General features: G+C 35.0%; 1 protein-coding gene across 1 annotated transcript in view; it reads left to right on the top strand.

Annotated features, from left to right (window-relative positions):
• LOC107713309 (ceramide glucosyltransferase-like) overlaps positions 1–6097 on the top strand; it is a 44057-nt gene that overhangs the window by 5056 nt on the left and 32904 nt on the right. The gene's annotated exons all lie outside the window — the stretch shown is intronic.

The following is a 6097-nucleotide window of genomic DNA, read 5'->3' as shown; positions in this document are numbered from 1 at the left end:
GATGTCATTTTCATTTCGTCTTTCCTGTAATGCCTGATAAAGTACTGTTTGTGAGCACAGTGCTTATTCATTACAGTCGTTACTGGGGAAACCGCTATACCTCCCTCTCCAACAGCGCCTCCTGCTGGCAGAGAATGAATTTGCATTTGCAAGTCAGCAAACATAAACAAAAAGCATGCTTCAGAACTGTTTTGAGAAGGTGCTTAAGTTTTGAGCCATGTATTATTACTCTGAATTAGGCCGTTCTCATAATGTTGAGAGAAAACTGTTTTAGAACAACATTCTTAGAACGTTCTTGTAATGTTATTAATATAATTTCTAAATTAATAATTAATTGCTAAATGTTGTTATTATGGTCTTATCCTAAAACATTCTGATAACAGTATTCATGTCCTTATAATTGCAGGCCACTTTATGAACGTTATCATAATGTTGGGAGAAACATCTTTAGAAAAAAAAAATTCTTATAGGCTATAAAGCATATGAATAGAACAGAATATGATAAGATATGATAGAAAAATAAAATGTATTTAAATATGAAACTACAACCTCGAGTAGGTGGTGGCAAATCACCTGAATGAGTCACTGAATCTTTTATAATTATATAATTTATCATTATTAATTATAGCCTATATATCTTTTATAATTTATTGAAGTCACTTGGCCTAAGTGAATGTCATACACTGTAAAACAGTGACATTTGCTAAATGAAATGAGTTCATTTAACTCAAAAATGTAAAAAAGTTATTTCAACTCAATATACATTTGTGATTTGAACTCAAAAGCTAATTAGGTTAAGCAGAACTCAATCTAAATTACTATAAATTAATTTAATCTACCATACAGTCTACGATTATTACGTCTAAATGGCTGGCCACAAAATATTTAAAAGAAATATGAGCTTAATTCATGATTTCTAACATTGTTTTTTTCGAGAAGTCACGTTTGTATAACATAGGGCTATATGTTATTATGCTTTATATCTTTTATAACTAATTAAACAGCCTAAACGGTAATAGCCTATATTACTTTTCATAACGAATTAAATAACTAAACGATAATATAATAAATACATAAATATATTTCATATTAAGCATAGATTAATCCTTTTAAAGTAATTAATTTTACTCGAGACAAAATATTATCAGGGTGGTTTTTCTGTATGTATTCTGCTCCTGCACCCCAAATCCTGCCGCTTCCACGGGCACGGCTCTTCGCGGCAGGCGCCGCCAAAGATAAAAATATTTTATCTTTTTGTGATCGGCAGCGGCAGCCGCGTCGGTTTCAACCAATCAGTGAACATTTAACTGAACTGCCTATTGGAAAAAAAGAGAAGATTGTTTTAAGTGTAATAGATTTCCCAGAACTGTATGCCCCATCAAAAAACTCATACAGACACATAAATAAAATTATATTTCATTCAATTGTAACCTCACAGGTATGCTCTTTAGGCAAATCATCAAAAACATCTTCACTTGTGCCAAACGAAAATAAAAGGTAAATAATGACAACAATTAATGGCAGAATGACACAAACACAAATTTCCGTCATGTTTTATTTAGTTTAGTAAATACAAAGGTGATGTTGACAACTGTAACTATGACAATAAATAGAGGAGAAGATTGTTTTAAGTGTAATAGATTTCCCAGAACTGTATGCCCCATCAAAAAACTCATACAGACACATAAATAAAATTATATTTCATTCAATTGTAACCTCACAGGTATGCTCTTTAGGCAAATCATCAAAAACATCTTCACTTGTGCCAAACGAAAATAAAAGGTAAATGACGACAACAATTAATGACACAAACACAAATTTCCGTTATGTTTTATTTTGTTTTTAGCAAATACAAAGGTGATGTTGACAATTGTAACTATGGCAACGTCTGCTCCTACCACCGCCTCAACTGCACAAAACACTTTCACTACAAGAGAAAGCGAGAATACTGAGTGCCCTGTTGGTTACAGTGTTTACTTCCTTTTTAATTATATTTTTATCAAATATTTGTTTATTTGTGAAAAATACTTTGTCTTCTAGAGTATAAGTATGTAGCTACTACTACTAATACTATCTTGTACCCTGCAATAATAATTTACTCAAACTCACTTTTATGAGATGAAGGGGGAAAAAAAAGAAAATCAGCCAAAAAATCGGCCAAAAAAAATGTGCCTCATATATCGGCCATCGGCTACCCTGATTTCTAAATATCTGCATCGGCCAGTGAAAAACCCATATCGGTCGACCTCTAGTTTATACAGCTGTAAAGTCATGAAAGTTACATATAAATTCAACATAATTTATTATTTGTTAATTATTATATTTTTATTATAATTCCAGCATTAACATATTAATTCATAACTTTTTTTTTCTGGAAAATGAAGGTGTTTTTTTTATGTTGTGGCATAAAGACATACATGTTGTTTTAATGTAGAGAGTATATTCCGTTCATTCAACTGAACGAAGGTTTCATACAGTGAAGCAAGACCATCAGGTGATCCTTATTGAGAGCCCTGCCTCTCCTCGAGCAGCATGAGTTTGAAAGTGTCCTTCATATCTGTAGAACAATGCAGGTCGAGTTGGACATATGACAGAGCATGTCTGTGCCAAATACACTCCTTCAGGGTTTGTATAATTTTCGGAAAGTTTTCTATCGAGTTTGGCCCTGTATGAAGGGTGGAATTCCTTGTATGGGCACTTCTCCTGGAAGAGTGAGTGCACTCATCAACCAGAGCGAAAGCAAGAGCAGCCCATCAGCGTGCTTCATTTGGGTTACAGAAGTCATTGGCAGCTCTGCACAGGACTTGCTCAAGAAGGATTTGTCATTTTGTTTCTAGATCACGAATTCAACAATGTCACCAAATAAGTGTGCTATTGGTTGTAAGGGAAAGATAACCATGTTCAGCTTCCCAAAGAACCCAGTGTTCGTTCCTGTTTTGTTTATTTATTTATTATATTTTACAAAAGCTGCGCATGCTCGTGACTCTTTAGCTCCGCCCACGGCACGCCTCCAGGAGCTCGACTGTTTTCGGAGAGAAGCGATGCAGCTGTATCTGTATTTTTTAAAATCTGATAAAACTAAAGACTGTTTGGAGATATGAAGGATGCAGTACTACTCTCTAGGTACTCAAGATTAACATGAGATTGTCAGAAACTTTGAAACCAAATTGAAGTAGTATAGCTGATGCATACGGAGTACTAGCATATGACCATTTATTACGCTGTACTTTAGAAATAATGCTTTATTTTAAAAGCTGTGTTTCCACCTTGGGGCATCCGTGTACCATGAATAATCAAAGGAAATGAATTCCTGATGGTTCATTAAAATTTAGTCATTGTTATTTTAGGAATGTGGTTTTTGAGCACTGGGTAGTGGTGTTACTTCCCTTTCCGCTAATGGTGTGAGGTGGTGAGATGAGGCCGTGTTGCCCTCCATATTTAATGGAGCGTGAGAGAGGCAGACACCTCCAGCAGGAGCGGCTCTGACATGAACTGATGAAGAGCTGTTGTAAACACATGTGCAGAGCAGAGTAAATGAGAGGCCTTTCCTTCACTAACATAATATTACATATGATTTTGTAGGTCATCAAGAGAGGGCTAGTCATTGTTTGCCTTTTTACAACTTTATTGATGGTAAAAAGATGGAAATTATAGAGAGAAGAGGGTGGGATGGGATCAGGCAATGTGGGAAATGAACATTTAGGTAAGGTGGCTTATGTAATGTGTGTGTTTTAAATATATGATCAATACTGATTATTATGCGTAAGGATTTGGTAACCGATAATATAACAATAATAATAAAAATAATAATAAATGTAAATAAAAATAAAAAAAACAGCAACAAAAATAATGATTAATAACTTTTTTTTTGAGCTACGTTTCACTATTTTCAACATTCGTGATTGTTGCATTTCAACAATTCCCCTAGTGGCAGTCGCATGGTAAATTTAGAAAATTGGTCGTAAAGCAGCCGTTACCCTCCACTTATTCACCATGTTAAAATTGATTAATAGTGAAATGAATATGTCCACACAAAACAAATGTCCGTCAATACATTTTAAATAAAAGCATAGGTTTTTCCAAAGCTAAATACCATAAAAAAATTATTATTTTGGACATAATTATTCATAACTGCCTGTTTTACAGAAAACGTGTTTAAAACATTGTTTAAGTGCAAAAATATTGCTAGTTCTCACCTTGTGCTCATAGTTTTAGAATTAGAACACACCAAAAACTCAAAATGGATCCAAAAATATATGCATATGATCATAACTCTCTGCAAATAAATGAATTGTTGTCTGTTTGGGATGGTGAAAAGGCAACTTAAAGCTAAGAGCGCTATGCATTTCTCACTTGAGAGAAATATTTGCTAGTTAGGTTGAATAATACGCAAAAAAAATACATCTAGCAAGTTACTTTCCCATTAAGCAAATGCCATTTATTCCTAAACATATAAACCGATAACTGATTATGAAGAAAAGTTTGATTAGCTGTAACAAATATCGGTTAAAACGATTATCGGTCTTTATAATTTGCATATCTATGTATAATATGACTTTATGCTTATAGTCTGAAATTTATATGGACAACTGTTCTGTACACTGCTTTTAATCAATTAGTCAGGCAATCAGTTGATGCTGATATTTTCAAAATGGCCAGATATCTGTAGATTAATCTGCCTGGCCGATATACTGTATATCGCTTCATTATGCACTAATAGAAATGGCAGTTTATAGAGTTTTAGCTCTCATTTTCTTAATGCTCAGTCTTGGCATTAGATGGAGCTTGACATGTTGTTTTAAATTCACAAGAAAGTGCCAACAGTGATGTTTTGGCAGTCAAGATAGACACACTTATCTCTCAGAACCAAACATGCTCAGCCAGCAAAATCTTTCTTCCAGCTTTTAATGGCTACTGCTGGCTGCTGTGCTGGCAAGTGTCAGGAAAGACTCCAGACCCTTCAGACAGGAACCGATAGGAAGTGCACAAGTGGAGTTCCTGAGAAGCAGAGGGTGCCGGAATTGCTGATCAAATCGCCCAGTTTTAAAATGCCTCTATAAACATTGACATGGTTAACTCGGCATTACCTGAGCATTGGGCCATCAAAACAAGACATAACGTGAACACGCACAGTTCTCCGAAATAGTTTGAATATAAGAGGGTTTTTAAAGGGTTTTGTGACATCTGGGAATGCTCTGATTTGATTTCCGTCCTGAAACTGAGCCAAAGAGGTGCTCGTAACATCATAAATATAATAAAAGCCGGCCACCTGAGCCCATAGACTTTGAGAGACTTCCTTTTTTAATCAAAGTATAATAAGTGTGAACTGACATAACTGACATATCTTTAATTGTGAAACTGCAGTAACTTGGGAAACTAAACCAGTTGGATCACCTGCCTTGTTGCGGTACATAGATGAACTATCAGCTGCCAGTCAAACTGCAAACAAACAGTTGATCACTGTTTAAAATAATGCACCATCCCACTGCATGCTTGTGTGCTGCAGCCTTCATTTGGTTACTGCAGGATGCTTGCAAATAGAGTCACCAGGATTTGACTCAATGTGTGCAACATAGACCTGGTTCTTCTTGCGTCTTGTTGTAGTGTAATTCTTTGATACTTTTTAATTGCATCACAGTGTTTCGCTCTGTAAAGGATTGCAAAGATTAATTCTGCTCATAATTGCACAGGAATTTTTTTAGATGTATTGCTAGTGCCAAAGTTGGCCACGTTGTTACGTTACATTTGTGTTACTTTTTCTGATCTGGGCTGGGCTCATTTTTCTCTCTTCAGCAATAAAAAAAAGACAAATGTTATGTTTCTTTAAAGTCAATTTTGCTTATTAGTATGGTTTAATTGGATCATCAAAGATCGGCATCAAAGACATTATGGGGTAAATTAGTGCTGGGCGGTATGACCAAAAATTTATATCACGGTATTTTTCAAAATTATACCGGTTTCACGGTTCATGACGGTATTTTTTTTTTTCATGCATGACCGGGTGCTAACCATATTTTCTACTGATTGAGAGAGGAAATACTGCAGTATATTGACTTAGAATGCCCTATTTTACTGTCACGATGAGTGAATATTGTCA

Source organism: Sinocyclocheilus rhinocerous, unplaced genomic scaffold, assembly GCF_001515625.1.
Source record: "Sinocyclocheilus rhinocerous isolate Xijiao unplaced genomic scaffold, SAMN03320098_v1.1 scaffold688, whole genome shotgun sequence".
NCBI lineage: Eukaryota > Metazoa > Chordata > Actinopteri > Cypriniformes > Cyprinidae > Sinocyclocheilus > Sinocyclocheilus rhinocerous.
This window is presented reverse-complemented; position numbering and strand designations above follow the sequence as displayed.